General features: G+C 40.0%; 1 protein-coding gene across 2 annotated transcripts in view; it reads left to right on the forward strand.

Annotated features, from left to right (window-relative positions):
* The first annotated feature begins 1,408 nt into the window (after positions 1-1,408).
* The window catches only part of MCTP2 (multiple C2 and transmembrane domain containing 2), a 254,972-nt gene continuing 233,823 nt past the window's right edge, over positions 1,409-22,557 (forward strand). Inside the window, exon 1 of one of the 2 annotated variants that reach the window (XM_002825867.6) lies at positions 1,409-2,486. The gene's annotated coding sequence lies outside the window, so the exon portion shown is untranslated. The remainder of the gene's footprint in view (positions 2,487-22,557) is intronic. The other variant, XR_008513796.2, reaches the window with a different exon arrangement.

Here is a 22,557-nt window from a genome sequence, read left to right on the forward strand (position 1 = left end):
CATCTTCCATTTACAATTTAAAAGAAGAGGTGCCAATATTAGTTTGTCATGCAACCAAGCATACATTGTCTAAGATATAAAAGCAATTGTATCTGAAAGTGGGAAATCTCCACCTCAATTATCACATTGACAATAGGGGCATTTCTTCAGAGGCCAAATATCTGGTTGCTCACGAGAGAGAAAGCTGCCTATGATACGTGCAGGAGATTTTATTTTATTTAAGTATAATTATGACATCACTGACCAGTGCCCATAATGTAAGACCTGGTTCAAAATCTGTTTAGAGAAATTCAATGTAACAAAAGTGTGTTAAAAATTTATCAGCTACATGTATTAGTCCAGTTGCCATTCTAAATGCTGCTGTGGTTATGTAGTAAAGTTAAATTGGTATAAGCAACAATATTATTCCCTCGGTGGAACATTTCCTGGGTGGAACATAGAAAAGGAGACAGGTAATATGTTTGAACAATTAAAAACAAAAAACCCAGGAAGCTAGGCAGATGAGTGTATTGTGGTGGGAAGGGGAAGTTGTGACCTTAGATTTCTGTATCTTTAGTTGTTTCACTTTCTATACCATTTAATGATTGAAAAATGCGGTGGGACTGCCGGAACCACAGAACAGGAACTCCACTGGGGCAGGAGTTAAAGGCAAAAAGCTTTTGTGTGGGTTCACTTACTATTTTAATTCATTTGTATTCTTAGTCAGCTTTAAAGGTATGATTGCTTCTTCTACATACTGCTCTTTCTCTTCTTCCTTTTATGCTGTGTTACCCTTACCTCTCTCTGTTCTCTGGTAGGGGATGTACCCTTCGGCACAGTGAGAAAAGCCAATTTTGCCATAGGCCTCAGCTTGCTCTGACTCGGCTACTAACTGGACTCATAGCTTCAGGCAGGTTATTTCATGGTTCTGATGCTTATTTTCCTCATCTTGAATCAGCGATTTTATTAACTGTCTCCTGGTTTGTGAAAATTCAATATGATCACGTGTTACATGCCTATCACAGAAACTGGTGCGAAGTTGTGTTCCTCAGTGGTAGCTATTGTTGTAAGTAGGAATTGCATGACAGTGGCAGCTGTTTTCTATCCCGTCCTCATGTTTTCTAAATTTTTATCCCCCTTTCTCCCATTTCCTACCTTAGTATTGTTAATAGCTAACTTTTATTAAGTGGTTACCATGGCCCAGGACACTGTAATGAGGATTTTATGTGAATTACCTAATTAATTTCTCAAAGTATGAGATAGCTATTATTTTAAGCTATTTCATAGCTTAAATAATCAGTTTGTTGAAGTTAACATTTAGATAGGTTAAGTGAACTCGTCCATTTACACAATTAGTTGCCCAGGTAGAATTTGATTTGAGGTCTGACTCCAAAACCGGAGCTCTTAATCACCAGTTACATCAACTAAACGCTTCATTTCAGAGTCCGCCTATTCCCAGAAGTCCCATTCCCGTTTTAAGGTTATTTTCTGTAACTCTCTTGTATCTAATTTCAAAAATGCTATTTCCCAGGAGATGAGTCCCTGATCTCCCGGAAGGCATGGATCATACCATACATTTCTTTTCCTAATCCACCCAAATTCCTGCAGCGCACAGACTTAGGCTGATAAATAGACAGGAAAAGAAACTGACCAGGCAGTGAAACCGAGCAAACAAAGTACAATAAGACAATTACAGCAGGAAAGCGGGGTAAAAAAAGTAGAAAAAGAAAGTAAGGGAAAGGGGGAATAAATAGCAAATATTCGCTGAGTGCCAACAATCGCACGGAAGGGTCTTTAGGGTTCTCTGCTGAGTACTCGGGACGGCTTGCTGAGCAGTACGCCGGCCTTATCTCATAGATGAGGCACCAAGACTCAGCAAACAGTTCTGTGGATCTGGGCGGGCATCTTCCACCCACAGTCGCGCACACGTGGCATAGGTTTAATAGGCTATCTGGCTCGGGTACCTCTTCCCAGGGTCAGGGCGTTACAAAGGGAGGCTGCTGTCTTCCCATGAATCTATTAGGGACCTACAGGAGCGAAGAGAACCCTTCTGAGTATCAGCGAAGACAGCTTATTAAGACTTTACGAGTTTGCAAGCCATCCTCGTCCTGTTTCCTCACTTCGGACTTTTTGGACACACCTTCCTCTTCCTGTGAGCCAACCCAGACGAATGAGTTACAAGTAATCGCCTCTCTACGCCCAGCCAGTGCCCTGCACCAAGCACAGCGCCTCCTTGCAACACCCGGCTGAGCTCCCGGCGGCAGCGCGGGCGCTTGGGTCGGAGGCTGCTCAAAGGTGACGCGCGGCCGCCTCCTCCCCTTTAAGGCGGGGCTCGCAAGGGCGGGGGGGCCGAGGAAGTCCGGGGGCCCTCGGTGATGCCCCCGCCCCCGCCCCCGCAGCGTCAGGGTTGCTCCCTGCGCTTCCGAGTGGCGACTGCAGCGGGTCCGGTGCAGGTGAGGGGCGCGCGCCGGCCCAGCTTTGCAGCCCCCGAACGCGGCCTCGCACAGGTGAGGGCGGTGCCGGGTTCACCTGGCAGCGCGCGTGGGCCGGGCAGCAGGGTCGCCGCCTGGGGGTGGGCGTCTTCTCTCAACCAAAGCTGGGAGTTGGGGACCTGGAGGGTCCAGATGAGAATTCAGTGGTGCCACTACCCCGGAGCTGCTTGTGGTTCAGAGATCAGAAAGGTGTCCTGAGGACTGGAGGCAGAAACCCAGGCGTGGCGTACTGGAAGGCGCACTAGGGGAGGGCAGCCTGCGCCAGGATTTCTTTGCATTTTAAAGGCCACACCTTCAGTCTCCCCGGGGCGCTACGGAGTTAGTCACCGCCACATCCAGGACCCCTTCCACAGAGGTCAGTTCCTCAGCTGGGTGGGCTTTAATACGCTCTCTTCGTAGAGACCCGGAGGTTCAACATTAATTCTTCGCGCTGACATTTGCTCCGCGACACAAGAGCAGAAATCCTTGGGATAATTGCGTAGGCAACAGTGTCTCAATCCCACTGAAGATAAGTAAGTTAAAAATAAAGACAGTGATGTTGGTGGTGAACTTGAGAGGCGATTAGTTTCCGCAATTGGTTCCCCACTGCACTGTCCATTTGTTAAGCAAATGGTGTGCTGACGGCTTTTTTTAAATGATTGGGTTGCCATAAAAGAGGTTTTCTCTAGTCTGAATGAACTTCTGTGCGATGCTGACTGAGGGTTTCAGCCTCCTCTAGATGCTTACAAGAGCTTGGTCTGGAAGGTACATGGCTGCGAACACTTAAGGTACCAAACAGCTTCTCAGTGAACCGTGAGACGTTAGAACACCTGCTTCAGGACGCACAGAATTCAGACACCACTTATTGAAGGATTTGTATGGATTATGATTTCCATTAGCATTCATTTTTTTGCTTGAGTCAGTAGCATTTCAATTCAACAAATATTTGTTGTACACCTGTCAAGGGGCAGACCTCTGAGAGCCGGGCTGGTGTGATGTTGGGTAGCACAGGTGTTGATATTAATACAAAGGGGAATTTTAAGGCACTTATTCTTCACAGGTGTGTGTTTAGAAAGAGACCAATGGCGCTGCGCTTTGCCTCAGCCGCACCTGTGTAATCGCTGGTTATAAGTATTCAAATGCAGGGAGAATGTAAATCTTTGAAGAGTATCTGTCATTAGCCTGATAAGTCATTCCAAAGCAATAAGAATTGTCAAAAACATGCTTAAAATAAGATTATTAAGAATTAACTCTGTGCCAAGCACCATGTTAGGCACTTTATCTTGTCTATGAAATCTGCAAAGTAGATACTATTCCCCTGTGCAGATGAGGAACTGAGGCACAGAGGAGTCCAGTAATTTGTACAAGGTCAGTGGTGAATTTAGAAATTGCATGTGGCTATTTCTGAGTGCAGAGCTCGTACTTTTTCACTATTCCATGCTGTCTCTAAGATGGAGAGTGTAAATCCGGCAGATTTAATATAAGAATTCAAATTTATACTCATAGATCCTATCTCCTGGGGATTAATGGAGTTAAAGTAGTTCTCAGGAATAAAGTGAGCACTGTTTTCATTGCACTTGTGTGGTCAAACTGTGACCTATCTGTGACAAGTAGATGAACAGCTACCTTTAAAAGATAAAATTTATTATGTGTCTTAACATATTTTGAAAGGCCTGATATATCCAAACAGGGCTAATTAATAAAATTGCATATATTCTCTCTGTGCTACACATGGAAGGAACAGCTAATTTTCATATTATTCGTGTGCTTTACTATGGACTCCTTCTGCAGAGGTGAGTTTCTCAGCTGAGTGGGCTTTGAAATCAATTTCAGCTTGATTTCTTACAGCTGCAAGATGATTAGCAGTCTCTTGTCACCTGGAAAGGACTTTGTGTTTGTGTAAATCTGTGCTCACACACGAATATATATTTTTCTTTAAACCTGTTTCCAGAAGTACTACTTCTGGCAGTTGTAGAGTACTGCAATGTGATGATCTGGCGAGGAATCAAGTTCCTTATTTGACTTTTGTGTAAAGGATTTATAACAACTGACAATTTCTTTAAGTGCCTGTAAACCAGGAAAGTAATTTTCAAATTAAAATTATTATACTGTGGAGAATGGAAAGTGAGTGAAAAATAGTACTCTGAATTCAAATAATATTTCTTGTCGTGGAGAACACTTGCTTTCTTAAAACTTTTCTTGTAATTGTTGGTAATTACACACAGAAATGGAAGGGGTTTTATATTTAAACTACCTTGAATTGTTGCCCGTTAACTGTTGAGAAAAGGCTTTGCCTGTGATGGGAGGATCAGGTAGAATATTTTGCCTGCGTCAATCTCGGCACAGATTTTTTTTTTCCCCTTCTATCTTCACGTGGAGGTGAAACAGCGAGACACCTTAAACTCCTCTTTAGGAGGTGAGCTGTGAAATCCTTCCTAGGACGTGTTCATAAAAGTGTGCCTGACCCGGTAAGGTGTTCTCATGGGGAGCCAGGGTGCGTGATGAAGGAGCAGAGTATATAGGGGATATGAAGCAGGGGCAGATCCAGGTTTTGTGAGGCCTAAAAGGTAAACAATTTGGAGACTCTCTTTAAGAAAATTAATACAAAATTAGGTGTGAAAGTGAATATGTATTTAAAATGAGAAAAAGAGATGATAATTTACTGGAGATGTCTGCCTGTTTCTGTGGAGATCTTGGGCAATTTACCAGAAATGCTTACAAAAACAGGCGTGCTGATTGCAACCTGGCTTCCCCTCTCCCTGAGAACACTGAGCGTCTCCCAGCGGCTTGTCACACCCATGGGGGGCCCTGCTAGCGAGAAGCCCAAAGTTGAAGCTCTGTTACCCTCAAAGAGTGAGAGGGAAAGTTGTGGTTAAAGGCAAAGGACTCATGCTCCATTGAGCAGAGAAGAGACTGCTGGATGGGACAGCAGAGACACTCTGGACACTCATGTCCAACGAACAATTCTGAGAGCTGCTCTTCAAGACTTTCCAGGTTGGTTTGTTTCTCAGGGATGCCTTTGGCCATAGGCTTTTCCAACTATCAGTCACCATTTATTGGGAGTTTTCTAACGTCCCAAGTCCTGAGTAAGGTAAAGTCCTGATTGTCAAGAACTCCCAGTCTCATGGAGCTGATTTCATTGATCACAGTGCTTTGCTATGGGCTTGCAGAGAGATGCCACAGGGGCCCTGGAGGGTTCCTGATGCTTGAGCTGCGTTTGGAGTTACTGTGATGGAATCCAGGAGGGTCATCCTAAGTGAGCAGAGGGCCATTAAAAGCCCTGGTGGTGGTTGGGCACAGGGGCTCACGCCCGTAATCCCAGCACTTTGGGAGGCCGAGTTGGGCGGATCACCTGAGGTCAGGAGTTCGAGACCAGCCTGGCCAACATGGCGAAATCCCATCTCTACTAAAAACACAAAAATTAGCCTGGCGTGGTGGCAGCGCCTATAATCCTAGCTAATTGGGAGGCTGAGGTAGGAGAATGGCTTGAACCTGGGAGGCGGAGGTTGCAGCAGTGAGCCGAGATTGCACCATTGCATTCCAGCCTGGGTGACAAGAGCAAAACTCCATCTCAAAAAAAAAAAAAAAAAAAAAGCCCTGGTGGTTTAGACCCATTCATTCTCGTCCACTGATGTTCTAGTCCGGCAGCACCTACGTACCTAAGATTAACTTGCTAGAAATGCACGTTCTCAGGCACTCCGCATTAGGAGCTCTGCATCTAGAGCACAGTAATCTGTGTTTTAAGAAGCCCTCCAGATGATTCTGGTGCATGCTAAAATCTGAAAACCACTGGTCTTAACATTTAAGAGAACAGATAGGGCATAGAATCCCTTATGGAGATCACTGGGAGGGAACTGAAATTAATAATAGTAATATATTCGTGTTGTAGTATAATAATTTGTATTACTATCACTAACATTTTTTGAGCACTCAGGTTGTGCCAGGCATTTTGCTAAGAAATATTAACTCTTAATCTTCGGTACAAACCCTGGGTAAGGCAGGGCTATGATCACCTGGATTTAAATGTGAGAAAACTGAAAGAGAAATAGGAAATTGTCCATAGTCACACAGCTGGAAAGTGGTTCAGCCAGGATTCAAGCACAGGTTGTCTGGTTTTACAACCTTCCTTCTCTTTTATCTTGCCTGGGAGAGTTTTCATTGATGCCACTGTTGTGTGTTGGCATTGGCCGAGAGGCAGGCCTGGGATTGCTTGGGATGCGCCTATTTAACAATCCTAGTCATTTGCTGACTACGTGGTTAAGAAATTTTTCATTAGAGACAAATTTCCAAACGAGGAAGGAAGAACTTTATTGTCATTTACTCCTAGTGCAGACTTTTAAAATTTCATGAGTGAATAGACATGATTCCATATAAATGATTACATCACATGGAAATACCATTTCCCATAGCTTCATTATTAAGGGCTCGTATGGATTACCCAGCGGGGAGTGATGTTGGTGATTATGGAAGGTGGCTTTGTTTCCTTGTTTAGGAATGCTGGGATTTGATCTGATTATTAGAGGCCTATCTCCTAGAGGGCAAGCACCTCCCCAGGCCACAGAGGATTTGAAGGTGATGCTGTGTTTGTTCATTACATTTTGGAAGATATTCAGAAGAGCTGTGCCTTGTCCTATTTTTTGTTTTTTTTTGAGACGGAGTCTTGCTCTGTTGCCCAGGCTGGAGTGCAGTGGCGTGATCTCGGCTCACTGCAAGCTCCGCCTCCAGGGTTCACACCATTCTCCTGCCTCAGCCTCCCGAGTAGCTGGGGCTACACGTGCCAGCCACCACGCCCGGCTAATTTTTTTCTGTTTTTAGTAGAGACGGGGTTTCACTGTGTTAGCCAGGTTGGTCTCGATCTCCTGACCTTGTGATCCACCCGCCTTGGCCTCCCAAAGTGCTGGGATTACAGGCATGAGCCACTGCGCCTGGCCCTGCATTTTTTTTTTTTTTTTTCTGGTAAAAAAAAAATGTTGCCCATGAGTCTATACTTTTTTTTTTTTTTTTTTTTTTTTTTACCAAATAGCCCCATGGTGTCAGGCAGCATGAGTAAGAATGTACAGATAGTGACATGGATATGTGTGCGAGTGCGTAGAGTGATGGTTTGCTCTCGGGTATAAACCTAAGGTTGCTGTGCCTTTGCTTCCCCTGTAGAAAAAAATGTTTACACAAACATTAATTTGAGTTTATGGTAGGCAGCAGAATCTAATTCTGAGAATGCCAGCTGTGTCGTCTATGCATGCATTCATTCATTCATGTGGTCACTGGTTGCCTGCCTAGTTGTGCTAAATATTATGTTAGGCACCAGAAGAGATACAGTGTGACCAAAACAGACATGATCCCCATGGACCGGAATAGAAGTCCTTGTAGTGCAATGTTATGGGAGAACAGAATAGATGCCCTCCCTCTGGCAGTGAGTCAGCAGGAAAGGTGCTCATAAGTTATTGTCGATCAGGAGGGAGGTAGGTTATTGGGCTTGATTAAGGCCTTAGGGAAGTGGAGGTGTGGCAGGATTTGAGAGATAACTAGGAAGATTACACGGGTGACCAGGTGGAGGTGGGTGATGAGAGAGAGGGAGGTGTTGGGCCTGTGGATCAGGTTTGAGCCTTGGGCTGCTGGCTTGGTGCCAATAACATAAGTCAGTATTGGAGGAGAAGCCTCTTTTCAGAGAATTATGACCTTCATGGACACTGAGTCTTAAATGTCTGGATGACCCCAAGGTAGAGATTTTAGGTGGATAATTGGATAGGATAAAGGTCTGCACTCCAGGAAAGAGATTGGCAATGTAGAGATTTGAAAGAACTGGTCTTTGGATGGTAATTGAATACTTGACTAAATATCAACTGATTGAATAATGCAGTTGCTATAACAACTGAATAATTCAATCAACTGAACTCATTCTTCAGAGAGTGGAGATGAATCTTCCACTGCCTTTGGACTTTGAGATATTTGAGAGCCATATTTGAGAGGTGGAGCTGGAAGGACGTCCTCAGTGTGGAAAAGCAAACAAGAACCATTGAAAGCAGTTGAGGACAGGACTAAACTCGGATTTTTTCTTTCTTTTTTTTTTGCTGCCCAAATTCTTATCTAAGGGGTCTGGGGAGTCATGCCCTACAAACGATAAATTCTTATCAAATGGGTTTCATTTAACCCTATATATCATGACTTACTTTCCAATCTGACTCTGGCATAACATTACCTGACAAAGAAGAAAGTGGAAATATTTTACCCCAAAAGTATGTTTCTTTGCCATATTTTGAAATGGTCCTGCAAATCTGTCCTTTGTGGGGCCACATGTGCATCTGTAAAGAATCTCTATTAAAGCTAGATCTTTTTCTTCCAGGCCCTCCCTATCCTGAAGAGATTAAGAGTCTAGCACCTTTTCAGGTCTGAATAGGAAACATTTGTCATCTATTATCTCTAAGGGCAGACACTGTAAGACTTCAAAGAACCTTGCTCTCCACAATTTTTTATCTTAACCTGATCATTTCCTTTCTATTGATCTCAGGTCTTTAGACAAACTCAACTAATTGTCAATCAGAAAATGCTTACATTTATCTATAGCCTGGAAGCCACCCCCTGCCCCAAGCACTTTGAGTTGTCACGCCTTTTTGAACCAAACCAATGTATTTCTAGAACGTATTTCATTGATGTCTCGTGCCTCTCTAAAATATGTAAAATCAAGCTGCACCCTGACCACCTTGGGCACATGTTCTCAGGACCTCCTGAGGGCTGGGTCATGGGCCATGGTCACTCATATTTGGCTCGGAATAAATCTCTTAAAATATTTTACAGAGTTTCACTCTCTTTCATTGACATAGTGGAGTGAGGAGTGAACAAGGAGGTTGTTGAAAGCTAGTGTTCAGAATTTGAGCCCATATAATTTTTATGATGTAAAACGTTTATCATATATCCTCTTGTTATTTTCTGTTATAAAAACACACATTTTAAATTTATGTCTATTGTATGTATCATAAATGAATCATATCATTTTGTATATTGTGTAGATTGGCCAGTGCTGTTTTGGAGTAGCTGTTAGAATATTAATTTTTATATAGAATAGATAGGTTTTCTTAGGTGCTCCGAGTAGAAGGCTTTTTTAAAACTGCTTAAAAAGTAGCTAGGAGAAAAAAAAATGTTCTTTTATCCAAAAACTATTCACTGAGCATGTGCTATACATGTTATGTGCTGAAATTTTGGTTGTGAATAAAACAAATAGATCCTCATCCTCTCAGAGCTTACAGTTTAGAGGGGAAACCAGACAATTTCACAAGTGATTACAATGAAGTGTGCTGTTCGTTAAGGGTAAGGGACAGGGTGCCATGAGAGCAGGTGGTAAGGGCCACATCCAAAGTGCCACCTAGGCCTGGCAGGAAGGAGATGGAGAAGCACAGAGGGAGTGTTTTGAGAAATCAGTGGATGGATGCTTTTGAGGAACAGAAAGCCTAGGCTAGTGTGTTTAAGCTTTGTTAATGAAAAGTTATTAATAAGTGGGAATATTCATGAGAGGTCTGCGAATTGATGGGGAAAACTAAAAAGAAAGTATTAAACCTGTCTGTGTGACCGTGCCCATGTTCTGTGAAGGGTTTTGAAGAATCCAAGATACAATGGAGTTGACAGTGCAAAAAAAAAAAAAAAAAAGAAAAACTAAAAACAAAAACACCCAAATTAAAAACAAAAATACCAAAATCAAAAACAAAAATGATTTTGTAATGCTTACTTTTTTTAAGGTGGTGGTTGGGGAACTACTTTTAGCATTATGAAGCATGTTTGGATTTAGTCTGAGAACTTGGGTAATATATCAGAAAAGAACATTATATTTCTTGGACTACAATAACCATTATTGCTTTAATAATCTTGCTTAACATAAAAGATATATATATACGTATGCTTAGCTTCTTCGGTTTACAGTCTGGAAATGACCTTTGGGATCAGCTGTTCCACCTCCAGTTGCCCCTTCATGAATAATCTGGGGCTCAGGAGTGCTGCAGGCTCAATTATTATTTTCACTGGGTCAATTGGTGACAACATCTGTTGGGTAGAATCTGTCCTGAGTTCCTTGTCCTACAGCGACAATGCTTCACTTGAAGGCTTCTTGTTTGTTGTTGGAACAGGCCCAGTAAATAATTATCTCCATCTTTAAGTCTATACTTATATGAGCTCCCTCCCCTGTCTTCCTTATCTCCTACTTTTTCTGACATTGTGCTATGTTTTGAATTCTGTAGGAGTCCTTGGCGGAAGTTGCCTTCAGCATTTTAGGCCTGTCTAAACAGGTAGAATTTATCTGACATTTCTTTCACTCCCTTAAGCCTCATGTGAGTTGGCACAGACATGTAGCTTTGGCAAAGAATGAGAAAGAAGGTTCTGGGGAAGCTTTCACTGTTAATATTTGAACCAAAAGACATGGTGGGGCTTGGAAAGTATCTGATGAACTGTTTTTAAATGTCATGAGCTATTTATGTGCCCCCAGATTATGTTTGATCAGATAGGTGTGGCCCTGATCAGTAATAACAGACTGGTATTTGGTCCTTTTATTAACTACTTCCTCTCCAATTTCCTTTCCAAAGCCACGAGTCAGTTTCTAGCATCGTCACTATGAGCCCAAGATCCAGAATTATTACTTTATTGTTTAGTTTTGGTGTTCAGTTGTCAGGCTGTGCCTTTTCATTGGTAGTTTGTTTTTGTTTTTGTTTTTTAAGTAGAAGTTTTTGCTTTTACTAGTTCACAGGACACACAGATTTAGCTGCTGTATATTTTATTTTGTGTACTAGCTACCTGATATTTCTGAGTCTCTACTCAGTGGTAGCATTATCTTAGTCATGCTAATCCTCTTAGGAACCCTGCTAGGTAGGAATCATCTCCATTTTACTGAAGGGAACACTGAGACTCAGAGAAACCTAGAACTTGCACAACGTCACCCAGCTGGGTTGGAAATCTGGCCTATGTCTTTTTTCACTTTCCACCCCTGTTATTTGATTTCAAGCTAGTGCTGTTTCAACCATTTCAACCACTGCACTCTTGTTTTGCATCCCAAGGAAATTATTTCACCCCAAGACTTGAGGGATTTCAAGACCCATTCCAACTAAGATTTCAGAAATTCCTCTACCTCCTGATTTTGGAAGTAGCTGTTCTGTGCATTCTTAGGCTCAATGCAAAGGTGAAATCCTTCATGACGGGGAGGCTTTAAAACCACATCCATGTAGACCTGGAATCCTGCTAAACCCTGTTGTGAAGATAAACGCAGCATGGTCTTGATAAATACATCATTTTAGAGCAATTTCCTGCCAGATGACTGTGTATATATGAAGCTGGGTAATCTGGAAAAGTCTCTATCCTTTATCTGATCCAAGTGATGCTGTAAACAGGATTGTTAGATTTGTGTAACAAAGCTAGCAATTACATCTAAATATTACTACACTTAATTCCTAAGTGTTCATGTGAGAACAACTTCATTGTGTTTTTATGTTTTTGAATGATGTAACCTTTTAAATATATACAGATGTTGGCATTTCAAAACCCAGGAAAATTCTTGTGGTGCTATTGATTAGATCAAGCTACTTTTTTTGGTGTGTATCTATTATTAGCATTAAGACACACTTATCAAATAAGATCTTTTCGGGATCCAGAGTATACAAACATGGTGGATGTTTTGGTTATCGTGGTCTTCGAGAAGCTGGGGTTACTTCTCTGAATACTCCACTTATCCCCAGCAGAGCTTCTGAGATATCTCCTAGGGATCCTCCTTTAGTTTCATGTAGAGTCGGTGGCTTTCTAGGATGTGAAAGCAGATACCGAGGCTGGTGTAAATGGCAGGGGAAAGTAGTGGAAGAATGTAACTAATACTCCCTGGGACCCTGCAATCTGATGTCCCGGGCACAGCCTCATCTGCTTTTGAGAACACTCATCGGTGTTGTTTTTATTCATTCCAATAAGAAGCCATTTTACTATAGGTTATGAATGGTAATTTTGTATTTTTGTTTAATCTATTTTCTAATGTAAATTTTGCTGACCAATTCTGGATGTCTTGTTTGTGTGATTTTGGTCGTTTGCATGGTTGTAGTAATATCCTAAATCTGGCCAGTCAGAAAACCAGGTCTTGCCTGTCAATATCTTTTTGCTGGTGGCTGTGGGTCAGAGCTGACTGACTTAGTACTTACAAGGCATTCGTATTATTGTTGCTTTTCGAAGTATGTGATTAAGCATAGGATAGAATAGTATAGACCAATACTATGTGCTGATGTAAGAGTACAGATATATATATATTTATTTTCTGGAAATGAGTGCTAGAAACTTACTAGTGGTTCCTTTGTGGAGATGGTCTAGTTTGAGCTAAGTCACTTTTTATGCTGTGCCTCTAGGCACAATTACAGTTTCCTAAGGCATACCTACCTTAAAAAAAAAAAGTTACCAGGTTTAATTCAGTGGTAAGATAATAGGGCTTTTTATTTTTGTCTTTAAAATGTCATTTAAAAAATTGTCCTTGGACCTGAGAATATTAAACAGACTTTGAATTCGTTTAATATTTTATAGTTTTTTAAAAGTCTGGTATTTATTATTAGATTTTATTAGTTTATTTGAGATCAGGAGAATTAGCACTACTGTGTATGGTTGTTGAAATGATTAAGGAGAGAAAAGGTTCCAAATTATTCTCTCCATTCAACAAGAGTTCCTGTAGGCCACCTCTGATGAGGTAAGCGCAGAGTGGAACCACTTAAAACATTTCCACTCCAGTGAGCAAGTTTTGAAGTCCTATGCTATGGCTCCCTCAAACCACCTTGTTACTGGGGAAAGTCTGGGATTTGAATTCAGACAAACCCCAGCTCAAATATCAGTTCTGCCATATATTAGCTGTAGGACTTTGACATCTCTGGAACTCAGTTTTCTCATTTGTAAAATGGAGATGAAAGTACTTTGAGATGCCTGTGGATATTAGTAATAATGCATGCAGACTGCCTTGCACATAATAGATGCTTCATAAATTTCTATTATTCAAGGAAAAGAGGGAATCTGGATTCTTTGTAATAAGCAAACCTACAGAGGTTTGGGTAAGTGTGTGCCCAGGATGTTATGTCAGCTTTCTCAGAGATCAGACATCTGTGCACTGCTGAGGTTTTTTTCTACATTGCCTTCTAACCAGGATAAGGATGAGAAAGCATGGTAGGATCTGATACTAAATTACAGTATTAAAAGAAACAAGAGGCACATTTTGGGGCCAGTAACAATTTTAAAAATCTAGTCTATTTACTCAACTTGAGGCTGTTATTTTTAGAGATGAGACACTAGACACTGAAAGTTTTTTTTAAACTTTAGATTTTTATTTTCATTTTAAAGATGTTTTTCCCTTTTACATTTTTAACTAAGTTTTCAGGTCAGAAAGCGAGTATTGGACATGCACATATCCTATTGGCAGTGCTGGGTTTAGTGGGTTTCTTGGTAATTACCGTATAATTTGACGAAAGCCTGGCCACTTCTGGGGTTAGCTGACAGTGTTTCATATATATATAGATATTATATATATATAAAAAAATATATAATATATATAAAATATATATATTATATATATAATATATAATATATATTATATATATAAAATATATATTATATATAATGTATATTATTTATATATAAAATATATATAATATATATAAAATATACATATTATATATAAAAAATTATATACATATAATATATTATATATATATAAAATTATATATATATAAAATATATATATTATATATATAAAATATATAAAATATATATATTATATATATAAAATATATAAAATATATAAAATATATATATTATATATATAAAATATATAAAATATATATATTATATATATAAAATATATAAAATATATATATTATATATATAAAATATATAAAATATATAAAATATATATATTATATATATAAAATATATAAAATATATAAAATATATATATTATATATATAAAATATATAAAATATATAAAATATATATATTATATATATAAAATATATATTATATATGTATAGACAAAAGAGTACCTTTGAAGTTATATATATTTGAAGTTATATATAATTATATATGTATAGACAAAAGAGTACCTTTGAAGGCTTTGGAAGGTGAAACCTAGTCAGTGGCTTCATTGGAGCACATACCTACATTTCTGATTGCTCCCCCCACCAGCCAAAAATATTGATTAGCTATGATTTCACGTTTAAACAGGGCAATAGAGAAAATGGAAATGTTTTCTAGTTTCAAAAAACTTGTCTCCTTGGAGTGTCGCGCTTCATCTTCATGAAAAGATTATTAGTGGTAACCTCTTCGGAGCAGAGAGGATTTTAAAGGCAGATGAGGTCTGTGTAGGCTGAGAGTGGGGAGGAAAAATGTGACTTGAGTCTGGAAGAATGGGAGGGACTGGCTGTCAAAGGCTTGGGGAGAGGTCATCACTCTTATCTCTGTTCCTCTCACATCGTGTAGCCTCTTGGAACTTTGCTGAAGGACCCTTTGCAATGCTACACATATTAGGAATGGACACTGAAACTGTCACCTACAGGAAATGAGGTGTCAGAGACTGAAGGACAGGTGGCTTAAAGGTCAAGTATGTGGAGTTGAGCCGATGGGCCTGAATCTCAGCTCTACTATGTAGTAACTGTGTGTCGCTGGGAAAGTTACTTAAGCTTTCTGTGCCTCAGTTTATTCGTCAGTGAATAAGGCTTCTAATAGTACCTACTTTATAGAGTTATGAGGATTACGGGATAGTATTTCTAAAGTGCTTAGTACCTGATGCCTGAGGCACCATAGCCTCCCCTTAAGGAGTAGCTGTAGTGGCGGATGCTCTTGTTGTTTGGTAATATTGATGGTGGAGAGACTCATTTAACTTTAATGCCCTATAATGTGTCATGTTTACCTCCCTTAATAGAACCTAATAATTGCTTCATATTTAAAAACTCATTTGCAGTATTTTAGCTCAGTGGGAAGATTGATTTGGATGTTTTTAATCATTCTAAGCCTTTGTTCTAGCTAAGGCTCTATGAAATGGGTTGCAAAATCCACAGACTGAGAAATGATAGAAAACTAGGGAAAGTTCATTTGGGAATTATCAATTTAAGCTGCCACATGATAATGTCCACTTCATCGCGCTGACACTGGCATTGATGGAATCCAAGTGGTGGAGAAAAATCAATTTAACCTTTTTAAAAGATGATGGTTTTAATATTGATAAGTGTTCTTTACCTTTTCATTTGAGAGATGCTACTATAATGGAATGCCTTATAAATACTAATGAGAGCTGACTGCCATCTTTGATAGTGAGTAACTCCTTTGAGTATTTTAAGACAAACTCCCATGATCTGGGCAAATGTCACGTTCACGCATCCCAGACAGGTTGAGAAATATATTCATTAAATCATGCTTCACGTGAGTGTAGGAAGAGTTTATTAATTTATATTTAAAAACCTTTGTAGATTCACAGGCCAAAAAAGGGCATAGGAGGTGTGTGTGTGTGTGTGTGTGTGTGTGCACGTGAGTGCATGTGATTCATTAAATCATGCTTCACGTGAGTGTAGGAAGAGTTTATTAATTTATATTTAAAAACCTTTGTAGATTCACAGGCCAAAAAAGGGCGTAGGAGGTGTGTGTGTGTGTGTGTGTGTGTGTGTGTGTGTGTGTGTGTGTGTGTGCATGTGAGTGCATGTGAGTCCTTTTAATTCATCTGTGGCAGTTTTCTCCTTCGATTGAGACATTTGGATCAGTTCAGAGGGCATTGGATGCACATCAGTCAGCTCCTCATGAGTGCTTCCTGGGTGCCTCACCTGCTGCCCTTTCTTAGTCCCCAACATGCTGGGGAATTCCAGCTGTCTCTGGAATCCTCAGGATTGTAAAGGATTTCTGCCTAATGAGATCCAAATGTTAACGGAAAGAGGGGACAGAGCTGGGTTTTAGACTTCTGCCACCATGCCCAGTTCTAGGATCCTTTAATTCTTGGTTGATAGTGTCTGAGATCACTTATGTGGGTCTTACTCTGTTGTGGAGTTCAGGGGCTTCATTGTCAACCTGTTGATGGTGATTTTGTAAATATGTTAAGAGGAGTGGGTCATTCCATTATGAAATGATTGGGAAAAACCAGATGGGATGTCCAAGCAGATAAAACGGGCACATCCTCACCATAGTTTACTCCCTGACCTTCAATCAGTAAGACTGATGATCATTACTAATTTAATGCCTCTGTAAAAAGCTGCCCTGTACCTTATCATAGAGCAATAAATATGTATTACACAACATGTTTTTCCCAAAAGCTTAACAGTTATGAGGCTCTTTAGGTTGATGAACTCCACTAGTCTCCAGGCAGGCTTGGATTTCTAGTAAATATTCAGTCATGATGTTAATAAAACGAATCCTCTTCTGAATTCATTCGTTTGTTCCATCAAAACTTATCTGCAATGTGCCAGGTATTGATGTGGACTAGGAAAATCCAGTCTCTTCCCCTCAGGGCACTTACAGTATTGCAGGGTGGTATTGAGGAGTAGATTACGAGATTAAGTAAATAAACTAACAAGATAATGTTGGATCCTTAGGGCCGTCAAGAATGTGAGGTGTGATGAGATTATGACATGGAGGTGCTGCTTCACACTGGAAGGTCAGGATTAGAGTTAGCTTGGGGTAGAACTTGTTAAGGCGGTGATTCCTGATGTGGGACCGGAAAGAGCCAGGTTTTTGATCTGTGCAAAGGTCACATTATATAACTAATAACAGCCTTGAATAAGGAAACAAAATCCCTACACTTGCACCCCAAGTGTTTGATGCACCCATTTTCTCCTTATGCTAGGTTTCTAGTGTTATACTTCACACAGGCATTACCCTTCCACCAAGTAGAACGGAACCATCTCGAAATAATGGGCCTCTTCCAGGCAAGGACTTGACTGTGGCTTAGTAGAGCCTACCTTTCTTCACACAAACCAAGTTGCCTGAACTTTGCTCCTAATGAGAGCTCCTTCTGTGTTTACTTTCCAATTACATTGGCCAGTCAGGTAAGCCTAGAGCTGTGGCCAGGCTTGCTTTAACTTTCCTTTGATGCTTAAAATATGCTCTTTCACTTGTTGCTTTTAGCTCTCTGTAAATGCCACACTGTCCTGTTATTCTCAGGCTGTCAAGAGTCTGCCCGCTTGTGTCAAGATACTTATTGGAAATTAGAGCTTCCTCTACTTTTAGTCTGAATCTTTTCAACACTGGATTTTTATATGATTTACGAAATTTGAATTGTTTGGTGAACAATGAGCCAAAACAGACAGTGAGGCTTTGCAAAGGTGCAAGTGTCTTAATCAAGAACCCTTCCTGCTTGGTCCGTGGAAACTTACCCAGTGGTGTAAACCCTGCCACGGTGGCTTACACAGGTTCTCTGTGCTTTTTGTTGATTAACTCAGTATAGAACAGTATGCTTTGGGTCCTGAGAGTCAGAAGGAATGGTAATACAGAATTATACCTTTATAGAAAAGCAGAAATTTACTAAATTAAATGTTAAACTTGAGCTTAAATGCTATTCAAGCACTTGTGTTGTGCAGATAGATGCCTGTACTGATTGTTCTCTCTCTGGAGCTTCTGTTCTGTGCAAAGATGATAAACATGATAATATTTTATTGCACATAAATAGGGGTTAACAATCTAGGATAGATATCTGTCTTGATTTCCCGCAATATGCCTGTACTATGTGAAGTGGTTTCATTTATTTTACAGAGCACTGTGTTATTTAGAATATTCTAAAACTATATGTGGACTTTTCTATATTGGCTGTTGAATAAGAACTAATTAGCTGTGCCATATCTTGAGTTACTAAGGCCTCTTGTCTTAAAGAAAGTTGTAGGATATTTCTGGTCTTTCTATAGGATCTATGTTTCTGATATTTGTGCTGAGATGGAGATGGTAATACCGGCCTAGAGCCATTGCTCCCCTTTCCAAAGCCCAAGGCAGATGTTCAAGTGAATGACATCACATTTCCCACTGAGTCTCAGAATCTTTTTTTTTTTTTTTTTTTTTTTTTGATATGGAGTCTCACTCTGTTGCCCAGGCTAGAGTGCAGTAGTGGCGTGATCTCAGCTCACTGCAACCTCCGCCTACTGGGTTCATGCCATTCTCCTGCCTCAGCCTCTCAAATAGCTGGGACTACAGGCACCCGCCAGCACGCCCAGCTAATTTTTTGTATTTTTGGTAGAGACGAGCTTTCACCGTGTTAGCCAGTATGGTCTTGATCTCCTGACCTCGTGATCCTCCCACCTCGGCCTCCCAAAGTGCTGGGATTACAGGTGTGAGCCACCACGCCCTGCCAGAATCTTTTTAAAATAATAGCTCTTCAGGTAGCTGTCATGAGTTGATCTGAGCTGGTCACCAGAAACCTAGTTGTCATCCAAGACTGTTTTTGATTAAACTTTTTCTTTCTGTTGTCTGAAAGCACACATACAAAATGTCACTGCAAACATTACTTTTATTTTTACATTCACTTATTACAAAACATTATGTCAATAATAAAAGGAATAAAAAGTAAAAAAAAAAAAAAAAGCACATATTATCTGCCTTGGGAAAAAATCAGCCATCAGTGATTTTTTTCATGTTTGTTTGTTTGTTTTCCAACTTAAGCCATACTTGTACATCACTTCACAGAGCCGTAAACATAGTCTTGGTAGAATTTGTGTTTTTCACTTAAAATTATACCATAAATTATTTTCCAGGTGACTACATAGCATTGGAGAATTCATTTTTAATGACTGCATTAGTGAAAATGAGTGACTCGTATTTCTGTTCCTGGTGTATGTGTGTATCTAAAAATATATCACTTAATATGCATTCTGTGCTAAATTTCCTAGGCTTGTAGAACATTTATAGTTTGTGGTAACTCAGTTGTCACCTTGTGCAAACTGTGCAAGAGATTCTATCCTTCACCTGTGCTGATGGAGTAATTTAAAATTTCATGTCGTGAGCACGTATTGGGGATTACTATAGAAGCCTATGAACCCTGTATTTTTGTATGGATTTTCTCTAATATACTCTAAATCTAAAAACACATTAAGGCAAAGCACCTGGCTCCTCAAAGAGCTAACACCATGAAATTACCTAGAAAACAAAATTTAGCTAAATGAATTTATACCTTACTACAGGGACTGAGAGTTATCTATTTTTTTCTATTAGCTGAACAACAGTCTTTATCTCTGTTATATGAAATGACATGAGCTGTGCAAGGTGAAATCACGCAGAGAACAATCATAACATTAAGAGAAATACATTTTGATTTTTATGCTACTTATAGAGTTCAGTATGATGGAGCTAGCAAAATTGACAGCAGAGCCCAACAATTTTAGTACAGAATTTATCTGCTCTGCGAAAAAGCTGTCTTCATTGTGTTATGTAATATGAATTGGTGTTGAGTATTTATAGAGTGAGAGGCAGCAGAAAATGTCCTCATAGTCAAGTTTAAGAAAATGTCTTATCTAAATGAGAAGCAATACATTGATATTTAAACTGACATAAGTAGCATGTCTATGGAAGATGATTAGATAAGAGTGGCCCTTGGTTGACTTCATGACTTCTGTTTGATTGGCAGTGTATAAAATGTAGTAATTTCACATAAACATTTGGGCTGAGAGCATCTCTTGAAAGATCTGAGTGTGAGGCGAGTCAGGCTGCATTCCTGCAGAGCTGCCCATAGCCACAGTGAGGATAGCACCCATGGTCACCTGGGATTTTGACCCTGACAAATAAATATATCTTTTTACTTTACCAAATTCATCTTCTTAAAATGTGTCAGTTTCTAGACCTGTACATTCGTTCCAACTTGGCTTAAAATTAGTAAATTAATTTTGTCATTTTTATGTTTTCTTAATCACCCTAAAACACACATAACCTAACATGCATTTTTTTTTTTTTTTGAGACGGAATTTCGCTCTTGTTGCCCAGGCTGGGGTGCAGTGGTGCGATCTCAGCTCACTGCAACCTCCACCTCCCGGGTTCAAGCAATTCTCCTGCCTCAGCCTCCTGAGTAGCTAGGATTACAGGCGCCTGCCACCACACCTGGCTAATTTTTGTATTTTTAGTAGAGACGGGGTTTCTCTATGTTGGTCAGGCTGGTGTCGAACTCCCGACGTCGGGTGATCCACCTGCCTCGGCCTCCCAAAGTGCTGGGATTACAGGCGTGAGCCACCACACCTGGCTGCAATGATCATTTTTAAGTATACAGTTCAGTGACGTTATGTTTATATTGTTGCACAACTGTCACCTCCATCCGTCTCCTGAACTCTTCATTCTGTGTAACTGAAACTGTGTCCATTAAATACTGTCTCCTTATTGTCCTCTCCCTCTGCCCCTGACAGCCATCATTCTACTTTCTGTCTCCACGAATTTGACTACTCTAAGTATCTCCCATAAGTGGACTCCTATGGTATTTGTCCATTTGTGACTGGCTTATTTCCCTTAGCATAATGTCCTCAAGGTTCATCCACGTTGTAGCAGTTGCCAGAATTTCCTTCTTCTTAAAGGCTGAATAATAATATGTTGTATGTATTTATCACATTTTGTTCATTCGTAGACACTTGAATTGCTTCTTCCTTTTGCCTATTGCAAATAGTGCTGCTAGGAACATCAGTGTACAATTATTTAAGTCTCTGCTTTCATTTCTTTTGGGCAGATACCCAGAAGTGGAATTGCTAGATTATGTGATAATTCTATGGTTATTTTCTTGAAGAACTGCTACATCATTTTTCCATAGCAGCTGTACCATTTTACATTTCCACCAACAGTGCACTAGGGTTCCAATCTCTCTAGAGTCTTGCCAACACTTGCCATTTTCTGTTTTGTTGTTGTTGATAGCCATTCTAGTGAGTTTAAAGTGTGTCTTATAATTTCCATGTACATTTCCCTAAGAATTAGTGATATTGCGTATAACTTTTTTACAGAGCTTACTACAATTGTAAGACATGACCTTTTGAATTGTCATTGTAAGAAAATTACCTGGCAGATCAAAAGATCTGGATTCTAGTAATGTCTCCATCTTTAATTAGCCATTTGACCTTCAATTCTGTTTGACAACAGTTAATTAGGCTGTGCTGTGTTAAGTGCTGATCACCTCATGAGGTGACACAGAGTGGAGAAAAATAAACCACAAATTTTTTATTCATGCCTCTGGTTTACAGATTTTTTTTTTTTTTGGCCTCAAAGTAAAAAAAGGTGTCACAGCTTAAACTTTTCTAATTCTAAAGTTTGTAATCTGTCACCTAAACTTATAAGGGTAACCTAGATTCTCTTCAGACGTAAGTAGGGTTACCAGCCATCAAAATAAGACATGAAAAGTGTGTAAGGGAAACAGGTAATTTTGAAATTTTTGGAGGATCTGTGGTTAGTATCTGAACCTTATTTACAATTTCTACTTATTTATAAGTTTGATTTAAAAATTAGTGTATCTTAATTAAATATTGTTTATTTTATCTTATCTCTTGTCATACCTTGCTTTTCTGGCTTCCCAGCTCATTACAGCCTGGCTTCTGTGTCCCCGAGGTGTCTAGTGCCCTCCCAGTAACCAAACAAGATGGGGGCACCTCTGCTTCCCTCAGCTAACTTTTCTGCAGCATTTGCAATTGTTGCTTACTCCTTGAAACTTCCTGTCTTGGCTTCCTTAGTCCTGTTCTCTTCCCCCCCACCCCCGGCTCTCCTGTGCTTCCCTGGACATTCTCCCTCAGTTTTCATTATGAGTTCTCTTTCCTCTGTGCTGCCACTAAAAGTTAACTATTCCTGTGGTTCAGCTCCCAGCCTTGTTTGCTTTTCACTTTATACACTTGTTTGAGGAGAGACAGTTCCTGTCTTCCACATTTCCATCCCAGATTTTGCTCTGAACTCCCACCTTGAATATCCAGTTGGACTATATAGCATGTCTCAACTTTGATAACTTATCAGTCTTCCGCCTTACCTTCTGTAAATGGCTCTTGCTCCCCTTACCCTGTGTTAATTGGTGGTTCCACCATATTACCTCTGGCCTATCTAGGCAATTTAAACACCTGCTGCTGCCTCCCTCCCTATTCCTCTCCAACACATAATCAGCAAATTATAAAATTCAGCTTCTCAGTCCCTTCACTGTCATTCTAGTTAC

This window comes from Pongo abelii, chromosome 16, assembly GCF_028885655.2.
Source record: "Pongo abelii isolate AG06213 chromosome 16, NHGRI_mPonAbe1-v2.0_pri, whole genome shotgun sequence".
NCBI lineage: Eukaryota > Metazoa > Chordata > Mammalia > Primates > Hominidae > Pongo > Pongo abelii.